This window comes from Delphinus delphis, chromosome 3 (assembly GCF_949987515.2).
Source record: "Delphinus delphis chromosome 3, mDelDel1.2, whole genome shotgun sequence".
In the NCBI taxonomy this organism is placed as follows: Eukaryota; Metazoa; Chordata; class Mammalia; order Artiodactyla; family Delphinidae; genus Delphinus; species Delphinus delphis.
The window spans coordinates 163,531,878-163,546,279 of NC_082685.1; the positions used below are offsets into that span (position 1 = coordinate 163,531,878).

Consider the following 14,402-nt stretch of genomic DNA (forward strand, 5'->3'; position numbering starts at 1 on the left):
TCACTGTCGCGGCCTCTCTTGTTGTGGAGCACAAGCTCCAGACGCGCAGGCTCAGTACTTGTGGCTCACGGGCCTCGTTGCTCCGCGGCATGTGGGATCTTCCCAGACCAGGGCTCGAACCCGTGTCCCCTGAATTGGCAGGCAGATTCTCAACCACTGCGCCACCAGGGAAGCCCAGAAAAACATTTTTTAAATGTGCATAACATTTGCTGGTCCACTCTCATTATATTTACAGTTGTACCATATTCTAAGGTTCTAAGGTCCCTTTTAGGCACCGGGAGTCTTTGTTCTTAAGTTCTGATTTGCTTGCTTGGCATATGATATTTCTCCTGAAGGGTGGACTGTAAAAATTGGCTTTATTTCAAAATTTCAAAAATTGCATCATCAAAACTGCATTGCTCAAAAAATAATATGGATCATCTGTGTGCCAGATAATTCTCTCAGCCCTGGGGATTCAGTGCTGAACAAATCAGGCAAGATTTCTGCTCTCACAGCTTCATATCCTTCTGGGTAGGAGTGGGGTAGAAAATCAAGAAACAAATATGTATATGAAACGTACCAGGTGGTAAATGGGAGCGAAGGAGGAATCCAGAGATGGGGATGTGGACCAGGAGAGGAGGGGGAGGGGTGTAGAGTCATGTGCTAGTTTTGATGGTTTATCAGGCTGAGCGGATTCTGACTGACTGCTGTGTGTACAGAATTTCAAAACAAAACAAAATTCTCCCTTAGGTCCCTGCTTTGTTATTAGTGCTCCACAGCTACCAGCCTGTTAACAACAGAGTAGAGCTGTCGATGTCCTTCTAGTCTGGAAAAAAAAATGTATGCAATAGCACACGGAACTCATTTGAAAATTCTTAAAGAATTAAAAATGCAAACCAAAGCATTTATGTATCTAGCATGTTTTAAATGAATAATGAGAAAATCAGTAAATAAGACAGAAAATAAGGAAACTTTTTAAACCTGGGATATTATATGTTGAAGATTTTTAAAAAGAGTGTCGATAAACTATGCGGAGAACTAAAATCTGAAAATAGGGTGAAAGCATTTGATTCTTTAGAATCGGGGTTCTTATCATTTAACCTGGTGCACTCCAGGACAGAAGATCTTTGAACCAAAATTATTAATTTAGAGAAATAACAGTCTTCTTAATCTCTGTGGCTGTTTTTTTTTTTTTTTTATTAGAAGGTAGAATACCTACTGGGCAGGTCCTTTAAACCCACAAGTGTGAGTTACGAAAACAAGGAAAATGAGTGCTACAAAACTTAAATTGGAATAAAATAATTGAAAGAACTGAATGAATCCCATGTTGGTAGGGGAAGGGAAAGGAGACATTTCTGAATTGCTTTCCCTTTTAAATATGTACATATAGGCGTAGTTCAGAGATATTGTGGATTCGGCTCCAGACCACCACAATAAATGGAAGATCGAAATAAAGCAGGTCACACACATTTTTTTGGTTTCCCAGTGCATATAAAAATTCTTTTTACACTATACTGTAGTTTATTAAGTGTGCAACAGCATTATACCTGAAAAACAATTTCCATACCTTATTTAAAAAATACTTCAGTGCTAAAAAATGCTAACCATCATGTGAGTCTTCAGCGGGTCACAATCTTTTTGCAGTTGATCACTGATCAGAAATCACCGTAACATGGTCACCAGAGGGGAAGGGTTGGGGGGACGGATAGTTAGGGAGTTTGGGGTTGACATGTACACACTACTATATTTAAAATGGATAACCAGCAAGGACCTCCTGCATAGCACAGGGAACTCTGCTTAATGTTATGTAACAACCTAAATGGGAGAAGAACTTGAAAAAGAATAGATACGTGTATATGTATAACTGAATCAACTTTGCTGTACGCCTGAAACTATCACAACATTGTTAATCAACTGTACTCCAATATAGAATTAAAAAGTTTAAAAAATAATTTTAAAAAGAAATCACAATAACAAATATAATAGTAATGAAAAAGTTTGAAATTTTGCGAGAATTACCAAAATGTGGCACAGAGACATGAAGTGAGCAAGTACTGTTGGAAAAATAGCACCAGTAGACTTGCTCAACACAGGGTTGCCACAGACCTTCAACTTGTAAAAAACACAGTATCTGCAAAGCACGATAAACTGAAGTATAATAAAACGAGGTATGCCTGTATAAATATATATTTATTTGTTTATACATATACATTTATTGGTAACTATGTTATATATTATTATATGTGTGTAACACTCTAGTGTATATGTATGTCAAATTATAGACATGGGTGTGATTTAGTACTAGTCACTTACTAAAATTACTAGGGCAGTTGTGATGCTGTTAGAATTTCTAAGGTACCATCCACCTGATGCCGGGAGTAAAGTCTCTTTCCTCATAAAGGATGACACACGGGTTTAGGCTGCGCTGCATTGCACTTGATGGGATTTCTTAGTACCTAATTTTTAAAATTTCAAAGGTCACAGACGCACCAAACAAGTGTGTTTTCTTATTACACCAAGATCCAAGTGTCATATAAATGTTCTGCTTGGGCTGATGGACAAAATGAAGAGTGAATAACATTTAATCAGCTGACAGTATCATTGAATAACTCATATTTCAAGACGCCATGTTGCAGACGGATTTCCCTGGTTAACAGCTTTCTTTGTGTTCAAGAGAAACATGGGGGGAAATGAGGTTGACATGTTCCGGTTTGTGGATTCTCAAAAGCACTGGTCACAGCGGTTGAACCCGACGGGTGGGGAGCTCTGAGTGGTGGAACTTATGGTTTTCCCTTTTGCTCAGCTTCTGGGATCCCCTGCAGCCTCCACTCTGATTCTGGAGGCAGAGCTAACTGGAGAAGTAGGAGACGGGCTTCTCCAGTTTCCTTGGTGGGGCTCAGAGCACAGAGCTAGCAAAATAAGAAAATCAAAGTTAATTTAAACAAATGATTGAGAGGTGCAGGAAACCCAGCATGCATGTTACACTCTATAAATTCCCAGATGCCAGGAAAGTGGTCAGAAAATGTTTGATATCTAGGATATACTTCTGCACGACACATGATGCCTTCTTTGTGACACTGTCAAGTTAATTCTCTTGCCTCATTGCCACAACTGCCATCCCTCTGCTCAAAAAGCATGAGTGGGTCTCCACATCCTATAGCCGCTGAAATTTTCCTTGTTCTTGTGGTTTTCAGTGCCAGCCTTAGCCTGGCCCCTTGCCGGCATCCCAACATTTCCTGGGTCCCGCCTCTGGGAGGCGCTCTATGCAGACAGATGCTCCTCTCCACGCGCCTCCCATGCTGTCCCACCTCCGCTGCCAATCGCTCTTCAGAGCCATCATCCGTGTGAGCTGCAGGAATCTTGGGCTACTGGCCAGAGAAACTTCCTACAAGCATACCATTCCCTTAAGTTCAGCGATTTTTCTTTAAAATCCCACAAGTCTTATATTCTACTTCGTAAAGTGTCCAAGTCTGATTATAAAATAATAGTAGTAGTAAAAATAATAATAATACCCCCTAATCTTTGGGTAAATTTAAGGGCCAAGAAGATGTACCACCCTCTAACACACTGATGCCTACTCTTCCCCCGCAACCCTACCGTAACTTGTCGCCCACTTTATAAGCATGGACTACCCCAAGCATTTTAGAATTTAATCATGTTCTACACTGTATAGTTCACCAGTTTTAATCTTCTTAAAATCAATTCAGCTGTTATTTCTTCCAGAAGTAATTCCCCCGCTCCACTTCCCAAGGAGGCTGGTTTCATGCCTTTCCTGTGGGTTTCAGAGCATCTTGTTTGTTCCTGTACATATCTCCTGTCCATGAGATCCTCAAGGAGCATAGAACAGTGCTTAGTAAATATCAACTGAACTGAACAAAACTAAAATTCTTTTCTCAACCAATGTTTACTCCAGTAAATGTTGGCTTGTTGCTACCGCAAAAGAGCCTATGAGCAAATATATCTCCCAGACATATAGGTGACTTTGTCACCTAAAATAGAAAAGAAAGAAAAAAGGACATATGCACAACAGGAAAACACTTAAGCAAATTTTATATTCTGTACAATTTTTGTAGGTATAATGAAAGTTTTACTTGATATAGTTTAAATTTTTAAAAATTTAGATATTTAACTTAAAAATAAAATAAATGCATAGGAAAGTTTTCTCTATATATCTATCGTAACTCCTTTTGGTGGAATATGTTAGGTTTACTTTAATATTCATTATTTGTTATAACCATAGGCTATCTAAGATATGAAACAATTTCTCTATTATTGCTATGTCTGTATTTAGCATAATTTTATATTTTAGAAAGATGTTCTGTTCCATCTGGCAATGACAGAAGAATCACAATTTTTTAAATGTGTGCTTTCGTAATGCCAGTGAAATAGAAATTTAAATGAGAGGCTGTGTCTTTCATAAACACTTTGCCATCTGTCGGTCAACCAAAAACTATTGTGATGATTATCAACATACTTGTTTTATTAAAAATGAAAGGCCAAAAACCTTAGTCACTAGTGATTCCTTTCTTTCGGTCAGACCCCATATTTTCCGCATTTTTCTACCTGCAACACAGATCTAGAATTTCACCATTTCTTGGCACTTGCATTCCCATCATTCTGATCTAAAGCTACCGAGTTTCTCAAACCTGGACGATCTCACTGGTGTCCCTGCCTCTACCTTTGGGCCCCTACAGTCTGTTCGCCACATGGCACATGCAACAGTCTTTAAATAAGCATGTTAGGTCAACTCTCATTCCCATCTTCTTCAGAGTACACCCAATGCCCTAGTGGCCAAAAGGCCCCAGATCCAGCCCTGCACCACCTAGCTGTCACCCCATCTCATCTCTCCTTCACTCTGCTCCAGCCACACCGACCTCCTTGCCCTTACTTGGAACCCTCCATCACTCCCTCGTGTCATTGGTCTCTGTTCAAACATTCCCTAATCATGGTACCCGGACTGGCCCCATGCAACACCTTCCTGCGTGCTCCATCCTCTTTTCCTCTCTTCTCTATGGTTCTTATCACCAGAGAAGATCTGGGTTTTGAGGGGCTTAAAGCTTGTACAATTTGATGGATCCTCTTTAAGGATCAAAATTACAACTAGAAAATTGCTAGGTCCTCCTTCAGGTAGAGCTGCCTCTGTTTTTCACTACTGAAATGATCTTATTAGCTTCATTGCTGGTTTCTTTGGTTTCTGATTCCTCTACAGATATGTGGACTCCTTTAAAGGAAGGACCCGGTCCATCTCCCCCACTCTGAGCCCAGCACCATTCCATAACCATGGGTCAAAGAGGGACTGTCCAATCTGTACAACAGTGAAAGCTTTGGGGTTAATATTTGTGGGCTTCCTGCATTCACATCCTGAGATCTCTTAATAATTTTTAAATAGTTAAGTTATACATCTGCCTTACACAAGTTTGTGTTTTCAAAATTTATGTGTGCTCATCTACAATTCTCTTTTGAGACGCTGAAGTGTCTGAATTTAGTGTTGCCACTTACGATATGTTGGATTGAGTTCAGTTTGGAACACAATAACAGAGACTTTTATTGGAGGCATTCTTTGCAATTGTCACTACTTAGTGATTTTGTATCTTGTATGTGCAAGGACAGCTCAAAACTTACGCCAGGTAATGGAAACCATTAGCCATATTTAGAACATTTGAGTGTGTCTGAGTGGCATCTTTAGAAAACGAATTTGTGGAATCCATTGAAATTCTTGCTTGTTAAAAAAGAAAAGAGGGGCCTTTCCTGAGTGCTCTTACAGAATAATGTTGAAACTCGCAGCAATTCTGAGTGCCCAGGAGTGTTTGTGGAGGGTGTCAGCTCCCAGTCTCCAGCTGCACAGCTCTGAGGCCCCTTTTGACCTCCTGCCCGCTTCACTGGTGGCAGCAAGTTTTTGAGTAGAGGATCCTGCTGCTGGCTTCTCATCCACTTAGACTGACTATTTCATTCTGCAATGGGGGAACGTCTAGAAAACTTCTCTGCTTATGATCGCAGTTAACAAGAGGGGAATCGAAAGGGCCAAGGACTCTGGTATATGTAATTTGTTTGCAATGATTCAGGTGTTTTTTTCCTTTTAAAGTGTTTTGTAAAATGCGTCACTGGGTGGAATAATGATTCATGTTCAGGCTAAAAGAAAGGGCTTTTCTCCTTTTACCTTTATCTCTTTAAATTATTGGATAATGACGGTGATGAGAACATGAATGTTCAAACTGCTGTAAAACAGGTCATTTCAGAGATTTTGATGGGAAATAGTTTTCTTTAAACAGAGATATGGACAGGAACCTTTTACCAATACATAACTCATACAATATCAGCTACTTCTCTTAAATTGAGGATAGTTTAAAAAAAAAAAAGATGGGCTTCCCTGGTCGTGCAGTGGTTAAGAATCCGCCTGCCAATGCAGGGGACACGGGTTCGAGCCCTGGTCCGGGAAGATGCGTGGAGCAACTAAGCCCGTGCGCTACACCTACTGAGCCTGCGCTCTAGAGCCTGCGAGCCACAACTACTGAGCCTACGTGCCACAACTACTGAAGCCTGCGTGCCTAGAGCCCGTGCTCCACAACAAGAGAAGCCACTGCAATAAGAAGCCCGTGCACCGCGATGAAGAGTAGCCCCCGCTCACCACAACTAGAGAAAGCCCACATGCAGCAATGAAGACCCAACACAGCCAAAAATAAATAAAATAAAATAAATAAATTTATAAAAAATAAGTAAATAAAGAAAAATTTTTAAAGGGAAAACATGTTCAGATTCCCCCCTACCATTTTGTTATATGTTCATGCGGTTACCTCTGTGATGGTCTTCAGTGCCAGCTGAGGTCAAGTTTGGTGGGGTGGGAGCTGGATTTGGAAATCTGTCCAGGGTGACAAAGATTCTAGGAGTGTAGGGGCCTTTGGATTGGAAAAATAAGGGAACTCAAATAACAATAATAATGTAGTTGTAGACTTGTTTATTCTTTCCATGTCAGTTTCAAACACCAAAGAGCTTTCTGCTACACACAGAGATGAAACCCAAACCCCTACTCATCCTGCATCATGGCGCATGAGTAGCATCTGGGAGGATCTACGTGAAACTAGAACCTTCACAGACACTTAACTTGTTACTGTTTATATGTTTTGCTGCTGGTTGCATTTTTTTATTACAGGCTAATTTGTTAAAATCAAAACATGGTCCTTCTCTCTTTTTGCCTAATAATTCTCTCTATATTTCAGGAAAAAAATTTTCTCTTTTTCCCAGAACTAGTATCACCTCAAAATTATTTTGAATGCCTTTTTTATTTTCCTGATCAATTCAGTTACTATAACAAGAAAAAGCATTGCATTTCTGTTCTTCTTAAAATATAGATCAATTAATTCACTGTACTTCCCTTGGAAATATATCTAGCAAAATATCTCAGGGGTTCAATATTGATGCAGCAGACTTTGATATTATTTCTTAAACATGACCAATACAATTCACACAGCTCATTCTAGAATAAATATATCCCTTATATAATCTCATTAGTGGTATACCAGAATGGATTAATGACATATTCAATAATATTCAGTTTATACACTCAATGAAATTGATGAAGTTATAACCCTGAATTATATGCCTTTCACTGATTCTATCATATGTTATATGAGCATATTATTGAGTCATATATTGACCAGGTAATAAGTCAATTAAGAACATCCTTTAACAACTTGATACCATGGGTAGTTCCTTGACAGATATTTACTGAGCTCATTGTTAAACAATTCACATTTGAGATTTAATTTAATCCTAAAAACAACCCTATGAGACAGGTTCACTTTCTGTTCATGTTTTACAGACATTTAAGTAACTTGCCTCGGGGTACATGGGTTTTAAGAGAAGGAGGGATTATTTGAATCCAGTTGCTCCAGCTTCATAGCCAGCACCACCAAAACACAATAGACCCTCTTTCTAAAACATAATTTGAAAAGAAACATAGTCATCTTGGTTTACCTGTTGAATGGAGAAAGTAGATCATTTCCCACAACTGTAAAGAGAGATGTATTTTCTCTCAAAATTCTCAAAAATAGTTTCTATCATAAAACCAAAGAAGATTTTAGCCTTTAAGAATTGTACTTCTATTTTACTCAGAGGCAACTGCATGTACATACATCAACTCAAATTATACAGAAACTACGATGGCTTAACTATGAGGACGAGAGGTGGAGTTCGTTGAGATAAAATATGTCTTTTACAAACTGATAACCTTGCAATTTCTGCATTAAAGTTGACAGTGAGATTCAGTTACCTCTGGTTAAGCCTCTGGTTTCAGATCTACAAACTTTGTATCTTCCAGTAGCTTTTTTTTTTGGCGGTACGCGGGCCTCTCACTGCCGTGGCCTCTCCCGTTGCGGAGCACAGGCTCCGGACGCGCAGGCTCAGCGGCCATGGCTCACGGGACCAGCCGCTCCACGGCATGTGGGATCTTCCCAGACCGGGGCACGAACCCGCGTCCCCTGCATCAGCAGGCGGACTCTCAACCACTGCGCCACCAAGGCAAGCCCATTCCAGTAGCTTTTTAAGCAGAGAAAATTAATTTTTAAACATTCATAAGGAATATAAAACAACTGTGTCTTTTTTGCCAATTTTTCTAACCAACACCATTGAAAAATATCAGTTAATTGGAAATTTACTGAAATCACTGAGTACTTCTTTTTAGTCAGCTTTCTATAAACCAGTTCTCAGACATTGTGCCTTGATCATAAATATCTCGAGCAAGAGGAAGTACTATATGTTCTTAGTCCTGCAGACTAGGATTTAAATTTACTTTGCATCTCAGGTCCAGCCTAGTTTCTTTTAGCACAAAGCCAGAAGCATAAAAATATATCCATGTTGCTTCCAGTAGACTAGATCCCAGAGAGGCAGAGAAATGTATACCCAGGTCCTTAGCTGTTTGAGGTCCTTATCTCACCAACCAGTAGGTTAAAAAAAGGCTACTCCAATCTCTTTTCTCTTCTAATCCCAGCTCCAAATTCCTCTCCCTTTTAAACGCAGAGTAGGTGAGCAATCTCATTTGTTGCCATGAACACCTGTAACCCATGCCCTCAGGGTCTCACTATCCTCAAACTAACCTTTCATACTATTTTTCTAAGTGAAGACTATTTTTCATACTATGTGAAGACCGGTACCTCCCAAGAGGAATCCTGTTTCCTGATAACTTTTCCACCCGAAATACATCATCATCAAAGTTTTATGAAGGCTGTCATTAACATACAAACACTGCTTTACTTGGATATGTTCTAAATTATTCATTGATGTTGATATCAACTTAATGATAATAGCTAATTCATTTGGTAAATATAGTTTATTCTCAATAAATGCAAATAATGTTAAGACCACCAGATCCATTAAATGGTGAGGCCCCATTTTTTTGCAATGGGCGATATTGCATTACTCGCATTTTTCTTGTATTTAATTTAATTGCCCAACCATTTGTTTTCTGAGTTAAAAGGGTTTTATATATATTCTGCCTTGTTATGAAAGGACAAAGAAGAAAACCATTGCATCCTACTCCTGAACGATTTTTAGATAATTTTAGTTCCAGAGTCTAAATTGCAAAAAGCTCTTTTAAACAGTGGACTGGATGGCAAAGGTATATAAGCTCTTTTCATTCTTCCCTGGTGCAAACTGGGTGAGCTTTACTGATTCTTCGCGCATACATCCCAGCTTTCATCCCCAAGAGACTGTCTACATTAGGTTTAAGAAGGTTCTCTTTGTAAACAACCTAAAAGGACAGGTAGCAGGGCAAAGTTTCGCTTTGTTTGATTGGTTAATTCATTTTTATTTCCCCTGGGTATGGGGTTCATCAGCCTCCAACTTTCTTACTTCTTATATAGATTACTTCCTCCATCTAAATTCCTGAAGTTCACAGCTCAGCAGAGAAATAAACATGAGCTATTGGCACAGGAACTAAAGTGGACCATGTATCAAAGAATCATTTAATAAACGAATTTAAGATTGTCTAATCAGGTCTTCCCTGGTGGCGCAGTGGTTGAGAGTCCGCCTGCCGATGCAGGGCACACGGGTTCGTGCCCCGGTCTGGGAAGATCGCACATGCCGCGGAGCGGCTGGGCCCGTGGGCCATGGCCGCTGAGCCTGCGCGTCCGGAGCCTGTGCTCCGCAGCGGGAGAGGCCACAGCAGTGAGAGACCCGCGTACCGCAAAAAAAAAAAAAAAACCAAACCAAAACAAAACATGTACCGCAAAAAAAAAAAAAAAAATGAGAAAAGATTGATGAAAAGCCCTTTCCAGTCATTCCCTGTCAAGTTCAAGAAAGTAGGAGATGTGAGATTTGTTCAGTCCAGATCCAACTCAAGCTATTGTTTCCCTATATGTATTTCAGTATTGATAGTTTTTTTTCAATGATTTGTATTAATGTAAATAAATTGGAATCACACAGTCAGAATGAAAAGAGAAAGAAACACAACAACAAGATACTACTACAATCTAGTAGAATGGCCAAAACGCAGAGCACTGACAACACGAAATGATGGCGAGGATGTGTAGCAACAGAAACTCTCATTCACTGTTGGTGGGATGCAAAATGGTACAGCCACTTGGGAAGACAGTTTGGTGGTTTCTTACAAAACTAAACATCCTCTCACTGTACAACCCAGCAATAGCTCTCTTTGGTATTTACCCAAAGGAGTTAAAAATTTATGTCCTCACAGAAACTTGCACACAGATGTTTATAGCAGCTTTCTTCCTAATTGTCAAAACTTAGAAGCAACCAAGATGTCTTTTAGCAGGTGAATGGATCAACTAGGTTACATCTAGACGGTGAAATGTGATTCATCGCTAAAAAAAAACGAGCTGTCAAAACTGTGCAAAGACATAGAGGAATCTTAAATGCATACACTAGGTGAAAGACGCCAGTCTGAGAAGGCTGCTTACTGGATGATTCCCACTCGATGACATTCTAGAAAAGGCAAAACCGTGGAGACCGTAAAAAGATCAGTGATTTCTCCAGGGGTTCATGAGGAGGGGTGGGGGGATGAACAGGCAGAGCAAAGAGGGCTTTTAGGGCAGTGAAATTATTCTATGTGACACTATAATGGTGGATACATGTCATTATACGTTTATCAAGACCCATAGAAGGTACAACACCCAAGAGTGAACCCTAATGTAAACTGTGTACTTCGGGTGATAATGCTGTATCAGTGTAGGTGCACAGATCGTAACAGATGTAGGGCTCTGGGGAGGATGTTGATAATGGAGGAGACCGTGCATGTGTAAGGGCAGTGGTATATGGGAAATCTCTGTACTTTCTGCTCAAATATGCTGTGAACAAAAAACTGCTCTAAAAAATAACTTCTATTAAAAAAACTTTTTAAAGAGAGAGAAGGAAACTGACATACGATAAGCACTGTACCATTCTTCCACTCATCTGATCCATATTTATTGACTTAGCACTCTATGACAGGCGTTCTGCTACTGGGTTTGATTTTGTTATGATTTGTAGAGATTGGATATGATATTATATAATATTTTATTGACTTGGTTTCAATAATAGTAGACCTAGAATTTTTAAAGATTTGACTTTTGAAGAATTCTGCATGAGGATGATGAAGGGAGGAAGAAGAAGGGGTACACTGGCCTGAAATGATAGCATGGGGACCAAAACAAGGGCCCCGCCTCTTGGATGTGGAGTGATCGTTGGGGAGGATTAAAGAAAAATAGACTGCTTTAAAGAAAAATAGTGGGAGAGGAAGTACCTTTTAAAAAGGTACATTTTTAGAAAGGAGAGTTTCCCCTGATCATCTTTCAAAGAGAGTTGTACTTTGTTAATGTTTACAGTGGGTTTGTTTGGAGGCTTATAAGAGTTTAAGGTTGGACACAAGAAGAGACTAGAAGAATTGGATGCCAGGAGAAGTTGAAGAGAGAGAGGATCCAGGGGAAAAGCAGAGGGGAAGTGAACAGGGCAACATTGGACCCATCCATACCACCAGAGGTCCTGCAAGGAATCAAGACCCTGCAAGAGAATTGAAAGTCTGCCCTACGGCTCTCTTTCGGGTCCTGCTGGGAGCGGGGAGGCTGCAGGAGGGGGCAGAACCAAGGACCTGACCATCACATTCACGTCTGTGATGGTCAACTCTGACGCATGTTTGGCTTCAGAAAACTGAAGTAGGATTCTCATATGCTTAGGTAAATTTCAATCCCAAGAAAACAAAAGGTTTTTTTTATATTGATGATCCGGTGACCCTCAAAATAAGAGCAAATGAGAAAGTTTATCATCTTATTTGTGTTGCTCTAAATGGGTTAAAATAGAAGGTTTCATTATAAAGTTGGATATATGGCATTAATTAGGGTCACACTGAAAACAGCATTTTCTCATTATACATTAAGAATTGATATTGCCTTCATTTTGAATTCATTTTCCCTTTTCAAGCTTTGGAATAGTATTTTAATAGCTTGATTCATTAAGTTATATGAATGGGAAATATATTATCATAAATTAGGAATCTTAACTATAATATACAGAATAGCTAAGGTAGAGAGATAGATGGATGTACTTCACCATTTACCTTTAATACATAACCAACTGGTGAACTGCAAGAATGGCTTTATAAAACCACTTTTATAATAGCTTCATTATTAAAATAATTAAACCTAGATAATTTTAACGTACAGCACATACATGCAGACACAAACACATTGAGAAAATGACATTCATAGTTTAACCTTTTTTGTACAAATGGAAATAAAAATAAAATGCATGTGTTAAAGCTCAGATGTATTTACGGGACACATGTATAGCAAGAGATTTCAGCTCTCTTGGGTGAGTGCCAGGCAGGCCCTGGGTCAAACTGTAAGTTGAGAAAAAATGGTTTTCTGATCCTTTGATAGCTTTTTCTAATTGCCCCAATGGTCCCTTTAGCCACCTTCCACCGGTGCTATCACCAGTGCAGACTGTACAGGCACCTCGGGGACATTAACGCCTGTCTCTACACCCCTGTCCCCCTCTGGGGGTGGAGCTGTGTGGAGGCCTCCTCTCCTCTCCTCTCCTCTGTCCCTGGTCCTGATCTCACGGGAGGTGTGACACCACAGTCATGTTTTCTAAATTAGGGACCTAGAGTCCATGAGTTCTGGGAGGATTTCAACTTTCTCTGTTTTCATTTGGTTGATGGATGAAAATAATTCCTCCAGACATATTCTGAATCATGAGATGGTCCACCTTATGTGTGAGACATGCATCCTCATTTTTTTGTAAGCTGGTCCCAGAAGAGCTGCAGTAGCCCCTTGGAGATGTTCTTAGATGTTTACAAAAGGGCTTTTTGTTTGTTTGTTTTGTTTTCCTTTAAAGAGGACTATTACTCAGTTTTGAGTTAGCTGACCTGAGAAAGAAACACTGCTATAACAAGTAATCCCTCCGCATTTACTCAAATACTTACTGAACTTCTACTGTGTGCCTGGCATTGCACTTGGAATAGGGATGGGGGTCTACCAATGAACAAGACAAAGAGACTTGCCTTCCAAGAATATACATTCTAGCAGAAGACAGACAATAACAAGAAACATAATAAAGAAGTTAGGACACATGCTGTGAAGGATTCTATGATAGATTAAGGTGAAACAAGACTGCTGGATTAGGGGGGTGGTGTGATTCAGATGGCAGTTTTAAACAGTGTAGCTGAGTGGCCTCCTGGAGAACGGGGCACTAGAGCACTGTTGAAGGAGTCTGGGGGTCCGGCCCTATGCCCCTGCACATCTGTGGGATGAATGAGTTTTCTGTAATCAGAAAACTAAGTAGGGAAGGTGTCAGATTATATTCATTCATGCAAAATTATAATTCTTCAATCCCTGAGGGATATTGAGGTTAAAAAAAGGAAAGAATATTACTGAGTGAATTGTATGTATTCTTCTTCCAAATGCAGAAGTATTCAAATACAGCTCTGTTAATGAAAACTCCATGAAATGTTCTGTATGTTAACTAGACCATTTGTTTGCAGTTTAAATTTTGAAGTGGGTCTGACTATTAAAGGACAGCAAGGAGAAAACACGTCTGGAAACATAGTGCAAGGGCTTTTTTTTTTTATTTACTTATTTAAAAAAAGAAACGTTTTCTTTGGGTAAAAAGAACACCCAAATGTAATATTATTTTACTGTTGTTATTAATCAAATACCTACGTTCTGCAGAACATGACTCGGTCCTCGTGTTCAGACCAGCTGCCATTGTGGTGACGTAGTTTCCAGGTCTTCTCAGATGAAAAGACTTGTGTCATTTCTGGTTTTTCATTTGGCTTCTGGTTCCTTTGAAAGGTTGGGAGCATTCCCCTCTTAAGCATCCTTTTCACATTTTGTACAGCAATCCTGCAGCCCTTTAAGACAGCGGTTACATTTAATAAGTCTTAGGAGTGAGAAGCATTCTTTTGCCCGTGCATCTGCTTCATGCCCTGAGTATGTGGC

General features: G+C 39.7%; 1 protein-coding gene across 3 annotated transcripts in view; it reads left to right on the forward strand.

Annotated features, from left to right (window-relative positions):
- Positions 1-14,402, forward strand: part of CTNND2 (catenin delta 2) — a 937,337-nt gene that overhangs the window by 698,606 nt on the left and 224,329 nt on the right. The window lies entirely within an intron of this gene.